This window comes from Lathyrus oleraceus, chromosome 1 (genome assembly GCF_024323335.1).
Source record: "Lathyrus oleraceus cultivar Zhongwan6 chromosome 1, CAAS_Psat_ZW6_1.0, whole genome shotgun sequence".
Classification (NCBI taxonomy): domain Eukaryota; kingdom Viridiplantae; phylum Streptophyta; class Magnoliopsida; order Fabales; family Fabaceae; genus Lathyrus; species Lathyrus oleraceus.
The window spans coordinates 310,322,036-310,337,393 of NC_066579.1; positions in this window are offsets into that span (position 1 = coordinate 310,322,036).

Below are 15,358 nucleotides of genomic sequence, written 5' to 3' on the forward strand. Positions count from 1 at the left end.
TTGATTTGAAGAATTCAAGCAGAAATCAAGCTGTGCAAGCTCAAGAACATGAAGATGGAAACTGCCATTTGAGCTAGATCTAGGTCGTGCCAAGCCTCAATTCATACATCAAACTTCAAGTCATCATCTCAGGATTGGATCTGGACACTTGCAAGGCCTTGAATCTACAGTTTCTATTGACTGCTCTTCAAGAGGTTAGGATTTCGAACCTCTTAATTCTCCATTTTATGCACATAATGTTGTAGATCCTTCACTGCTGAGCATGCTGATGTAAATAGAATTTGAAATGGTGAAGAATTGCATGAGATATCTTGAATTAAAGTTTGAATGTCAAAAATGTTTTCATTCGATTCTCATTATTCATGGACTTTTAGCTGAAATTAATGGTAGATCCGTGCTCCTTGTTGAATAAGCTTTCCATTGATGTATAATTTGCATGAATCTGGAAAAAAATTGTTGCGTGCTACTGTAGCACCACCGTCTTCATGAAGAAGACGGTGGAAACCACCGCTGGCCGCCGCGCCATGAACAGTCTAGGGTTTGTCTGGTTCAGCGCTCCAATTTTACTGTTTGGACGCCTTTAGCCTTCGAGTCCTGTGTTCGATACCATGCATGAGCGTCTGTGAAATTTATTTGATTTCCTTTACCATGCCTTAAACGACTGCGTTTTACTGTATAGCGCGTTACCTCCTTCGATTCCCAGCGGTGCCAATTGTGGATTTATTTTGTTCCGACGCTTGTTTTTTTTTGCATGTACATGGTTCGATCCTCCGCTCCAGCATTTTTCAAATTACTCAAACCATTTATCATTTCCCTCCAATTATCATGTGCATGATTCACATTATTTCAAATATTTTTATCCAACTTTGAAAAATCATAACAAATAGAAAATGACTCCAAATCACTTCCAATTTTTGGCTACATCTTCATATGGATGTCTATTATTTTGTGATGCTGATTTCATGATTTTATCATTTCTGGAATTTTAATTGTGTTGGCTTCTTTGGACATGTATGCAAATGTGACATGCTTCATTCATCATATTGTGAAATGCTCATACATTGGCCAATTGATTTGAAATTTGGTATGCTGATTCCCAACATGTTGCATGATTTTTGAGGCTTGGTTGTGCATTTTTAGCATTTTTCATCCCTGTTTTAGACACATGAATGCATGGTGTGACAATGTGTGTCACACAATTTGATGTCATACTTGTTCATTTTCATATACATGTCAATTGATCCTTTCTGATTCCAATTTTTTGCATGATGCTTGTGTTTGACATGTTGTGTGCACACAAAAAATTTCATGATTGTTTGATTCATTTCTGTTTTAATATGGAATTTTCATTCTTGATGACCAATTGTGTGCTTTGTAATTGCCTTTGCCATATCTTGCTCATGTGATGACTTTGCTTGATGCTTTAGACTTGGTCCTTTTTAGGACATGTTCTTACTTGATTAAATGTGATTCATGTTGAATATTGGTTACTGTTTTGACTTTTTGCTTTGCCTTTGACCCTAGGCTTTGCCCTAGGGGTTTGTACTCACAATTTGAGCTTTCCCTTTCAGGTTCAAGCAATTAGTTCTAATGGATGATGTGATCTCCTTGCTTGAGATGCAATTTACTTTGTTTAACTAATTTTGGTTGTGTTGTAGGTCCTTTGGTGGTGAACTCACTTGAGTGATTGCCTTGTAGGACTTGCTTTGTGCATATTGGGAATGCCTGACTGTTGTTAATTGTTTGGTTGTCTGAATGTGAATACTGATTGTTTTGGCTTTTCATACAGGTACCTTAGTAGCTTTTTGCTCATTATCTGAGCTTTGCTTTTCTTGTGGTTGGTTTACCACTTAGGTAATTCCTCTAACTCCATGTAGTCTGGAAGCCCTGTCGTTTCTGTTTGGCAGGCATTTGGCTGAAGTCCTCCTTAAGAGGCAATGTCTGTGATTGTTTATATTTGTGCCATGTACTTCAAGTCCTCCTAAGTGAAGAGGCAATTGGCAGATAGAAGGGATTTGCAATCAATCCCCTGCTATTCAGCTGAGTCTTTCATGTGCTCGCACTACGTGCTGATGCATTTGAATAAACACCCAAAATCTTGTATAGAGTCAGTCATGTGGAGTAGAGTTCCTCATTCTGGACTCCCACACCTTCTTTGATTCAAGCTCACCCAGGCCAGGGTTAAGAGCTATGAGGTCTAACCCTCATTACCTTTTATCTGCTCACCCTGACGGTCATTGTCAGTGGTTAAGAGCCTCAACACCCTTACATATCTGGCTTGTTTGTCGAGGTTGATATGACCCCTTGTATGAGCCTCTTGGTTGTGTATAGTGTGTGATAATTGATTGCTGTGATTGATTGTGTTTGCTTTGCATATTGTTTGGCATATTGTCTTTGCATTTGTTATTTGCTTTGTTTGAGGAGTCAGATGTAAGACCATTGATTGGCTATCTGTTTCCTGTTCCTTTTGGGGACTGGATATAAGACCATTTATTGGCACTCCATTTCCTATCTGTTTTCTTCTGTGGAGTTAGATGTAAGACCATGGATTGGCTATCTGTTTCCTATCTATTTTCTTCTGTGGAGTTAGATGTAAGACCAGTGATTGGCTATCTGTTTCCCATGTTGCTTTGTGGAGTTGGACGTAAGACCATTTATTGGCACTCCGTTTCCCATCTCTTTTCGGAGTTGGATGTAAGACCATTTATTGGCAATCCATTTCCAGTTTTGTTGCTCCTTTGAGCCTGCTTATTTGCTTATTGCTTTGTGTTGCCTAATTCCAAAGGAACTTCCTTGGATCATTTCTATGATCTTGAGAAAGGAATTCCTATCTGTGGTTGCATCCCTTAACCCTTTTGTGCTTAACCTTGAACCTTGTTTTCATCTTTAACCCAAACCAGAAAACTTTTATGCAAACATTTTCACTTGTTTTCAAAACTAGAAACCTAGGCCTCAGGCCTTTGATTTTCAAACTTCATTTTCACAATACTTCTCTTGAATTGAACTTTAATGTCAACTTTGACTATCTTTGTGAATAATTCTAATTGGTTAATTCCACTCACTCAATTGCTTTTGTGGCTCTTGTCCACTTCTTAATCAAGTTTTCATGCATTAGCCATAGATCTGAATTATCTTAGTGGTTGATGTGAATCTCACCTTTGTCCTTAGTGATTGAATTGTAAGACTTCCATGCTTATTATAGGGCATAATCCCTCACTAGCATGTCGAAGCTGTTCTCACATGGTGGACTTGTGGTTGTTCAGGTCGAGTGTTCTCCCTTTGATAATGAAAGACCTTAAGGCTTTTGTCTAAAATCAATCCACTCACTTTTTGGAAATCTTTTAGCCGAACTACGGCGTTTTGATCCTTATCTTTCATGAAAAGGTACGTAGGCAATGGGTTCATCCATCCAAACACAAAAATGTAAATAAACTTGTACATTCTTTTCCCATCTCTTCAATCGTGTTTGCACAAAAATATTTCATAAACAATAACATAATACAACATTTGTGAAAAGGGTTCCCTAGGAGTACCTAGGATGTTGTGGGTGCCTAACACCTTCCCACAACATAATTACCCCCTTACCCAGATCTCTGTACCCTTTTATTAGTTTTCTTTGTAAAACTTCTTAGGCTTTTGTTCGCTTTCTAGCCATTCCTTTGGATAAATAGAAGTGCGGTGGCGACTCTATCTTTGTATGATTTACCTCGGATCTAATTAATATTTCCGATGGTGACGAATACACCGCTACAACGTGAAAAAGAGAAGAATGTGAGCAATGACATTGAAGAGCTAGGGCTTTGGGAGGGGAGACCTTAGGAGTGTTTGCTTGTGCTTTTTCCTGATTTTCCAAGGGTATAGAGGTTTCCATTAACCTCTAGTAGGATTTTATTCCCTCTCATTTGATTGGTTATTTGATGAAATACATGAATGTGATGTTGTTTTTATGCAATGGATTGATTGGAATTCATGCTCTATAAATATGGTGATTATTATTTATGTTAAACTATTCATAAGCATCATGTTTGATATGAAATTGAGGGTTTTATGACATGAATATAATTCTGAATTTTTGGTGATTAATCAATGGAATAAAATGTTAAATTTAATGGGATATATTATGCTAATATGTGGTAATCATGTATGTATAAATTATGGGTTGTTTGGGATGCTTGGAATTGAATTGGAGGTGTTTAAAGGTTCCGCAATGGAAGAACACAATTTTTGCTTCTGTTAACCGGGTGAGGGGCGTCACCTGAATGATGACCTGGTCGTCATGTGCGTTAAGATATAAGTCAACTGCCTAATGGGGAGATTGTCATCGTCTCCAAGAAAGCGTAGGGCCTTGTCGATTGTCACAGGGGTGACAATTGAAGGATATTGGTGATGACGGGCGTCACCCTAGTGACGGGTTACCCGTTATCGTATTAATGGGTGTGTTTTGGCCTGCTGAGTTATATTTTTAGTGTGGCTTTGTCGTGCGGTTAATATTGGACTGTTGTTTGGTGTGTTTTGACGAATATTAGGTTGTTAATTGAATTATATAGTTAATTGATATGATGCATAAATGAGTATTATGTGTAATTGTGAATATATGTGGTGAAAATGCAAGTCTAATATTGTGCAAGTTATTATACATGCTTGTTGATGAAGAGATGTAGTGAGTAGTTCAGAGTGAGAACTATTGGTGATGCACTAAATGCATACTTGGTTACAGTCAGAGTGGGATTGTATTCATTACTAAGTTGATTTCGTTGTATGATTATTTACATTCAGAGTGGGGTTGTATTCATTGCTGTGTTGTTGTCATTGCAATATATGTGTCATGCATCATATATTGTTGCTGTTATGAAAGAGGTGACTCATGAGTTTAGAGAGGGGACTAGTGGTTTGTCCCAAGCTCATAGTGGGAGCTTCGAGCTCAGAGTGGGGACTCGGGGTTCAGAGAAGGGACCCGATTCATATGAAGAACCAAATGTTAAGTTGGTACCATATGCATGAGTTGAATCGATGTTGTATTGCATTACATAAAGGTTGTGCAAATGAGAAGTTTGAGTGTTATACTCTTGTATGGGATTGTGCGAGTCTTATTGTGATATGGGTGAGACGTAAATACGTGTTATCATGGTGCATATTTAATATGTGTATGATTTGTGGTGTGGGAATTTATCTTGATTGTTTTGTGCACCATTTGTTATTTGAATGTATTCTCACCCCTTTTGTGTTATTGCATTTGCGCTCCACTGGAGTACAGGAAATTAGGTACCTGAGTAGGAGCTTGATGATGAGGGTGGTGTTGTGCATCTTTAGTTTCATATCGATCGAGTTTATAGTTAGAGCCTCATACAGAGGAAAGGATATCACTAAGGGATCCAACATTTTGATCTCCTCTATGAGCGACAAGTATTTCATTTAGGAATCCAACATTTTGATCGCCTATATGGGCAGCAAGGATCCCACTTAGGGATCCATCATTTTGATCGCCTCTATGGGCGACAAGGATCCCACTCATGGATCCAGCATTTTGATTACCTATATGGGCGACAAGGATCCCACTTAAGGACCCATCATTTTGATCGCCTATATAGGCGGCAAGAATCCCACTTAGGGATCCAACGTTTTGATTGCCTATATGTATAACACCGTACTTCCCGATTCGATAAATAATCTATTGAAGTATATATATATATATATATATATATATATATATATATATATATATATATATATATATATATATATATATATATATACTTCAATAGATTATTTATCGAATCGGGAAGTACGGTGTTATACATATAGGCAATCAAAACGTTGGATCCCTAAGTGGGATTCTTGCCGCCTATATAGGCGATCAAAATGATGGGTCCTTAAGTGGGATCCTTGTCGCCCATACAGGTAATCAAAATGCTGGATCCATGAGTGGGATCCTTGTCGCCCATAGAGGCGATCAAAATGATGGATCCCTAAGTGGGATCCTTGCTGCCCATATAGGTGATCAAAATGTTGGATTCCTAAATGAAATACTTGTCGCTCATAGAGGAGATCAAAATGTTGGATCCCTTAGTGATATCCTTTCCGCCGTATGAGGCGATCAAAACGCTAGATCCCTAAGTGTGATAGTTGATGCCCATAGAGGTGATCAAAATGTTCGATACATAAGTGGGGTCCTTCTCGCCCATAGAGGTGATCAAAAGGATGGATCCCTAACTGGGATCCTTACCACCCATTAAGGCAATCGAGAGACTGAATCCATAAGTGGGATCCTTGTCGCCCCATGAGGCGATCGAAATGTTGTATCCCTAAGCAGGATCCTTACTGCCCATTGAGGAAATCAAAAGAATGGATCCTTAAGTGGGATCGTTACCGCCCCATGAGGCGATCTAAATGTTGGATCCCTAAGCAGGATCCTTGTCACCCTATGAGACAAACAAAATGTTGGGTCCCTTTTCAATTCTTAAAACAGTCAAATTATTGAAAGGGGAACAATGATAATAGACGCCCTCAACCAAGGGCTAAAAGAACAATCATACAAAAATGACTACAAAAGAGAATCACAATAAATATGATTAACATAAAAGGCTTCCCCAAGGAGCGTTGTTGTTCTTACAATTAAAAAAAGCCACGAGGAGGCGATGAAATACAACAATAGGCCATTAATTAAGGGCCAAGAAACATTACAAGAAAACCAGAACATCAATTATCCTCACGAACTATCTCCTTCCCGATAGAATTTTTTGGATGAAGGACTCCATATTCATCATCTCTTGTCGCCTTGCCCTCGTCATGGGTGTCCTCGCGGGAGAAGAATTATAAGGCTCTTAGGGGGCTGCTTCTTATTCATCCACTAGATGGCCATCACAAACATCTTTAAGGAAGTCCATTTGGCTCAGATACAAATTGGGGTAGAGGAAGGAATCTTATTCTTTGGAATGCTCAAAGTAGACGCCAAAAGTAGATACTACCTCGTTAGTAAGCTCTGAGACCTCTTCCTCCAGCTCCTGTTGGTGAAGGAAGGCGGTATCCAGGGATTCATGCAAGGACTTATTTTTATTGGAGATCTCTTCATCCTCGGCCTTCACATCCTCCATTTTCTCCTCCCATTTTTCCCCGTCTTTCTGAAGAATCTTCAACAACCTCTAGCTCTCATATAAGCATCCATATACTTATAGAGCTTTGCCTCAATCTCTTTATCAGTATTATCTTGCCTTTTTTGGTCGATATTCTGCAACATTATTTCCCTCAGCATAAGGTTATCCTTCATGCTTACAATGACATGATTCAATTTAGAATAGAGAGCTTGATAGTTAGTAGGAAACTTCTTGGAAAAAGGAAGGTGAGAACTCTTGAATCGAGAATGTCAAAACTGACGTCACTCCATAGTGTAGCAGGAGGTGGAGGAGCCTCGCCTGCAGAAGGCGCCTGCATGCTCACCTTTCTAGAATTAGGCAAGATGGTATCAACAGTAGGGGAACAACCCTCTTCTAACCTTGGAGCCTTCGTGTTGGGTGAACCTAGAGTTGGGTCCTCGACATGCATCTTCTGTCCTTTAATGTTGAAGCCTTCTGGGTGACTATAGGGCTATCAGTTTCCCCATGGACAACCTAAATCTTCTCCCATCTTCTTATTTTCTCCTTAGTAGTAATACTCACCATCTACCATCTAATTTTCAAAATAATGCACACAGGTCACACATGTTGTCTAAAAATACAAGAGAAAAAAAGGTATGCGGAATTTATCTAAGTAAACCGCAAGGTTGTTTCCGCCCTCTAACCATAAATTAACTATTATACTCGTGTCCATGACTTCAAACTTCCCTAGGAGCTAAATGATCCTCACCTCCTCAAGGATAATGTAATCCTTTTCATATCCCATGATCACCACAAGATCATTAATCTATGATGGGAGAAGAGGGGGCAACATCATCCCCTAACACTCTGAGAGAGTCTTCTCACCCTCACACAAGTGAACTTGTCCTTCTAGTATTTGTAGTGATTGTAGTGGGATGCAAAAAAGGCTTTCCCTGACAGACCACCTAAGGACACCTATCTACCTTTCATCGATCTGGCGGTGTAAAAAGAGAAAAATACTCTTACAATGGGAGTAACGTCCAGGTCCTCACATACCATCTCAAAGGCCTTGATAAAACCCCAATTGTGAGACAAAAGTTGGGAGGGCATGATGTTGAGAACCCTTAAGATCTCAATGGAAAAAGGGGAAATGGGGAAATTACCCCCATGTCCTTGATAAAAGGAAGGTAGAAGTAAAAGTAAAGAGAAGGAGGATCAGAGGACACGAGCGTGGTATCCCTCTCTGATGGTGAACAAGCCTCCATACTAACCTTGTATTAATCTTATAGAGAGTAAACCTTCACTTCTGATTGAAAATAGAGGATCTGTTTGTCATAAGTATAATAAGGTCTAATATCCTCGATGTCCTTAGACACAACAGAGGGGTAGCCATTGTCTCTTTATTCTTAGGAATATATTAGGACAAAAATTAATCACCACCATCGACATAACTGTTAAAGGGGGGTAATTATTACCCTAAAAACTATTACTCTATGCTAACCCAAGTCCCATTTCGAATGTTTCTTTATCAACCCTATTCACTAAAAAAAAGCAAAAAAAAAGGGAAATTCATATCTGAAAGAAGGTTGTGAACGAAGAATCATGAGTGATGAGCTTGCAAAAGTAGGGACAAAAATAGAGAAAATAAGGTGGAAGTAATAAGCTTTTATAAGGAAGTTGAAAATAGGGGTGGAAAACCCGCATGCCCGCCCTGTTTAGACCCGCCCCGCAAAAGCTCGCAAAAAAATAGGGCGACGGGGCAGACATAGTTGAAGACATGGGCCTAAAACCTATGACTGCCCCATAGAAAATGATGGCGGAGCGCGGAAAGCCCGTTTGTACTGCACCTTTTAACCTTTAAAACGCAAAAATTTATATAACTGTCTGCGCCAGAGAAGAAAATAATGGTGTGAGAAACACAAGAAATTGGGGTTTGGATTGGGTTTTACAAATCAAAAGATTTTTACCAACTCAAGAACATCACTTAAATATTAATAACAAAGAGATAAAAACACAAGTATTTTTATCCCGATTTGCTTGAAACTCAAAACTACTCTAGTCCACCCACCAAAGTGATTTTGCTTTATACACAAGGACTTAATCCATTATAATCAATTGATTACAATAATCACAAAGAATAACCTTCTTTGTATTCTCAAGGATCCTACTATACCCTAGTCTCCTTAATGATTCACAAAGAATACCCTTCTCTGTCTTCTCAAGGATCCAGTTATACCCTAGTCTCCTTAAGGAATCAAATAAACAGTTTGAATAATATTTTGTGTGTTACAAGTTACTTCTTCATAAGCAGATTTTATAGGAATGATAAACAAATGATTAAATAAAAAATGTATAAAAAATGATAGCTTTTTACAAAGAAACAGACTTGTCTAATTGTTGTAGCACCGGCGTTTTCTTCAAGTCTCCAAGTCTCACTTATATAGCATAAGAAAAGAGATCGTTGGAGGGAAAAATGGAGAAACCAAATAGACAAGTGTGATGTATAGTATTATCCTTGTCCAAGAAATCAGGTAGTGGAAAGAATATTTAATTTGTACTATGTACTATTTGATCACGTGCACATTTGATCTTATCTTCAAGTGCATTGGCTTATGCTGAAAGTTGATGAAGCATGAAATGAAGAAACATAAAGCTAGATACAAAAACTTCAAAATCTTTGGTCAGAACCTTGACAACGTGAGTAGACTGTAGTCTGGCTTGAGATCTTTAGTATCTTCAGAATCTACTATCAGAACCTTGATAACCTTAACGCCTGACTTAAGATCTTCAGAATCTTTAGCTAAGTAACACAACTTCGGAAGCTTGCCATTCTTCAGAAGCTTAGTAATCAGAGTCACGTCCAGAAGCATGGACTGAGAGAATGTTGTAGTAGAAACATATCATCTCCTCAAAATCTTCTCAAGAGTGAATAATCACAGAAGCAGAAAGATCATTGCAGCAACAACTTTGAACATCTTTCAGAACTTCTTATGACTGGCGCAATAGCAGAATTGGAACTCATCATTCAGAAACTGATGATGTTGCACGTCATATACTCAGAATCAAAACTGGATGTTAAAGGTACATAATAACAAACCATTAGGGTCCCGAAAATTTTCTCACACAAATACAACATTGTTATCATCAAAACTCAAGGTATAAATGCAGAACCAAATCTTGTTCTAACAATCTCCCTCTTTTTTATGATGACAAAACATGTATTTTAATGAACAATTTTCTATAGGGTAATCACAAAATAATATATCTTACAGAAGCACAAAGCTCCCCCTGAGATGTATAATCCTAAAAAGTTAAAATCAGAATAAAAGAACACTTTCCTGATTAACCTTTTTGAAGTACCAAAATGATCTTCAATTAAAATTTGGTTTATCTTAAAAAGTTACTTGATGTTGTCCAGAACACTAGTTTGCTAACATCAACATTCATATGAACTTTACTTCAAAAGCTTAATTAAATTCTTTTTGAAGAAGCTTTAGAGTTTGTTATCTTCAGAAGCTTGAATTTTGTCTCAAACTCTCTTTCAAAGCTTGATTACCTTTGAAGAACATATCTCTTGAAAAAAAACTTTCAGAACCTAGTTAAGAATTCTTCTCAAAATCTTGATTGCCAAGTCTACTTACTATGGAAGTAGCACTTCCTCAGAGCTTGATGTCGAATTGAAAACTTGATGCCAAGTTCCCCAAGTTCCAAGTTTAGAGCCTGGTTTTTAATTCCTTGAAGACTCAGATAGTAGACCATTTCATCAAAAACTGGTAACTTACATTCTGATCTTTGAAACTTCAAAAGAGCTTCTGATATTTGAACTTAACCCTGCAAAAATAATTAACAAACTGTTATTCGAATTAGTTGTTAGCAGAAACATTAAACAATGTTTAGGTTCTTATTCAGGAATATAGGCATGTCAAAATTAATTTACGATTCTTCCCGTTAGATATGTTTCTCCTCCTTTTTCATCAATCAAAAAGACATAGACAAAATAAAAGGAAATGGAAACAAACAAACATTATTTTCATTTATCAATGCCAAAAGGCAGAAATGATACAATCAAAAATAGAAAAAGACTTTAAAACAAAAAAAAAACTGAAAACTTTGAAAAAATGCTAAGGGTTCTGAGGAGGAGGCGGAGGAAGTCTTGATAGTATCAGATGAAACATCATATTCTGTTTGTCCAGACGCTCTTTGACCAGAGCATTATCAACTTTGATTTCCTCGATAGTCTTCTGAAGCGCGTCAGGAATTTCTCCAAAAGAAGTTCCAGCAAACTGTTGATGAAGAGATACTTCAATTTGTTGGTCTTCAGAAACAACCGGTTGTGCAACAGCTTTTTCCATAACATATTATGGATGCCCAAAATCTACCTCAGCTTCCTGAACAACTTCCTTAATCTCCGGAGCAGGAAGACATAATGGAGCAGTTCTTAACTTCAGGAGTTTCATTAAGGGAACAAACCCAGAACAGAAGTTTCTTTCAAATACGTCATATCCAAAGTTCTTTAGCTTGGAGATTTTAGAGTTAATCCACCTTCTATAGGCTTCCCAAGCAGAATCACTTTCAGCCAGATTAGCTGAAGAACGACTAGTTGTCATAGCTTCATGCATACAGCTTCTTGAATCTGAATCAAACTTCTTCAAAATCTTACCAATATTGGGATTAGGTTTAGGTGATTTGGGGATTATGAACGAAAGGTCTATTATGGTTTCATCATGATCAGGACCATAAAGAGTAGGAAGAGTGGGGAAATGATCGGGGGTGTTTCTAGTTTCATCCAGAATATCTTTAGGGAGATGCTCTAGGGGTTGTTATCTTTAGATTTTCAAATTGGGGAGCGAAAACAAATGGAGGTGTAATGGGTGAAGAAAGTAACTGTGAAAGAGGTGGTGTTGGTGGTATCTGTTGTTATTGTTGTTGCAATTGAGTTTCAGAAACTTTAGGAGTTTTTAGGTTCTAAGATAGGAGTTTCTGTGGGAGGTGGAAGTAAAATAGGTTCAGAGATTGGTTGGGAAGAAATTGGTTTAGAGATAGATGAAATTGGTTGAGAAGTGGGAGGTGGTGTAATTGGTAAGATTCTTTCAGAAATTACAGAATCAGAAACGACAAGATTACTAGCTTTAGGAAGCTTACCATAAGTAGTTGTGTCAGAAGCTTTAGAAGATTAATGGACAACACCAGACATGTCCTTCAAAAGAATTTCTTTCTGGTGTTCACTGAGAGGAACCTCATTTTCATCTAGAAAGGTAGCAACCTTCTTTTTCTTCTTCTGAGGTCTCGAAGAACCTTCTTCTATATACTCTTTCTTTCTCTTCCCATGCACATCAGGGTAAGTGTCTAGCAAGTTGAAAGGATCAACCAGTGTATCAATTCCATCCTTAAGATAACTTTCGAGATAATACTTTATAACTTCCGGAGGATCAATCTTGGTAAAGATTGGAAAATTATCAATCGGAATCCTCATTCCACATATATCATCCTTTAAGGGAATGAAATTTGGCCTTACTTCCTTTGAGATGAGACTCATGCTCTTGAGATTCTTCCCTCATAAGATCTTTCCAACATCCTTCACTAACTCATCAGTTAAACCATTGATCAGAAGATTATCCACTAAACCATTCTCAACAAGAATATCATAAATTATCCTTCCATTAGGAATGAACCTACTTTTGCTTTTCTTTGAAGAACTACCAGTTCTAGATCCTATAATTGAATCCCTCATAAATTTGAACAAAATAGAAGGGAGTGCTAGCTTGAGACCCTTTTCCATAAAGAACAACATAAACTTCTGACGAATGTTGACATAGTCAAAACTATTGGTGCTAGGTCTATGGTGAATGAAAACCAAAAAGGTCTTGAACCAAACTCTTAGGTTGTTTGTCAAGTCCTTGGCACTAGGATCTTTATCATCATCAAGATTAGTTCCAGCCTTGAAGATGACAGAAGCTATTGTTGCTTCTCTGTTAGCATTAATTTTGGAACCATGGATTCTTTTTCCTCTTCCATTGTGCGAGATTAAATCAACAATGGATTTCTCAATGATTACGATCTTCCTGTTCATAACATAGGAAGTTACCATTTCCTTTTCTGCAATAGCACACACCCAAAACTACTTCACAAGCACTAGATAAACAAGACCAATTAACCTTTCAAAGAAACCTTCCATCCTTGGATTTCCAAGGTTTCAGAAAAATTGAAGCCATTGTCCTTCAGATTTTTGAAGTCCACGATAGTATCACAAAGAACCATTAACTCATAAACTAGAGTATTTAAAGTTAACTCATGAATCCCTTCCATAACGGGATGATTTTCATCAGCAATGGAACGACTGGGAGAATGTTGTTGTTGAATATGTTGTTGAGGAGAAGCCATTGTTCAAGTTAAAGGAGAGGATGAACATTGCAGAGAGGGTGTTTTAGATTTGAAATAAGAAAGTGCGGGAATATTGTGTGTAGTGTGAAAATGTGAGTGACATAGGTTTAAATAGAAATTGCTTGCAATGATGACAAGGTAAAACTTATGCAGTTATGAGGGGAAGCGTAAGAGATTTTAACCTAATTCCAAGAATTATGAAACCCAACATGTCACGTTATTATCACGCATACTCAGAAAGTGGGAATCTGTTACCACTTAGAACCATATGATATCACACGATATGACAACCATTTAATGTAATGACTGCTTAGAATAAGGAAGGCAGACCGATAAGATTGCTTTTGATCCAAACCTTTCTAATTCATGAAACTTCCTTACTTCAGAAAGCTCATGTCTCAGTGTCCACAAATAAATTCTCAGATTCTAATATAGAGTTCTGAAGACTTAAACATTCTGAAATTCATCTTTTCATTCTGGACACAAATCCATAAATAAGTTTCTCAAAATGAAAACAAATATATCTTCAGCTAGAGGTTTTGTAAAGATATCAGCCCATTGATGGTCCGTATCGACAAAATTTAGGTGAAAAATACCCTTCTGAACGTAGTCACGTAAAAAATGATATTTAATTTCGATATGCTTAGCCCTATAATGCAAGATATAATTCTTAGATAAATAGATAAAAAATGTATTATCACATGGAATAGGAATGTTACTCTTAGATATATGATAATCTTCCCGCTGACTCTTCATCCAGAGTATCTGAGTGTTGCATCCAGAAGCTGCAATATATTCAGCTTCGACTGTTGAAAGTGCAATGGTTGATTGTCTCTTGCTGGACCATGAGATAAGATTGTCTCCCAGAAATTGATAACTTCCAGAAGTACTTTTCCTTTCTATTCTGTCTCCAGTGTAATCAGCCTCACAATAGCCTACTAATTTATATTCACTTGATTTTCTATAAAACAAACCAAGGTTAGTAGTACCTTTTAGATACCTAAAGATTCTCTTAACAACAGTTAAGTGAGTCTCCCTAGGATCTGATTGGAAGCAATAACATAAGTAGACACTGAATAAACTATTAGGTCTAGAAGCGGTTAGATAAAGGAGAGAGCCTATCATACCTCTGAGTAGCTTCTGATTTACCTTACTACTTACCTCTTCTTTCTCCAGAATATATGTAGGATGCATTGGAGTCTTTGCTTGCTTGCATTCTGACAAGTTAATCTTCTTCAAAAGTTCCCTTGTATATTTGCTCTGATGAATGTATGTTCCTTATGAACGTTGATTAATCTGAATTCCTAGAAAGAACTTGAGTTCTCCCATCAGATTCATTTCAAATTCTGCCTGCATTGACTTAGCAAAATCCTTGCACAACGAAGCATTAGAAGAACCAAAAATAATATCATCAACATAAATTTGCACAATCAGAATATCATTCTTAAAGGTTTTGCAAAATAGATTTGTGTCCACTTTCCCTTTGGTAAAATTATTTTCCAAAAGGAAGTTACTTGGTCTATCATACCAAGCTATGGGAGCTTGTTTCAGACTATATGACGACTTTTTCAATTTAAAAACAAAGTTGGGATTTTAAGAGCTTTCAAAATTAGGAGGTTATGCACATATACTTCTTTAGAAATATACCCATTTAAGAATGCACTCTTAACATCCATCTGATAAAGGATAATGTTATGATTGACTGCAAACAAAATTAAAAGACAAAAAAACTCTAACCTGGCAACTAGAGCAAAGGTTTCTGTATAGTTTATACCTTCTTGCTGACTATAACCTTGTGCTACCAGTCGAGCCTTGTTTTTTACAACTTTGCCTTTCTCATTGAGCTTGTTTCTGAAGACATGTATGATTCCAATAACATGGAAGCCTTTTGGTTTCTGAACAAGATC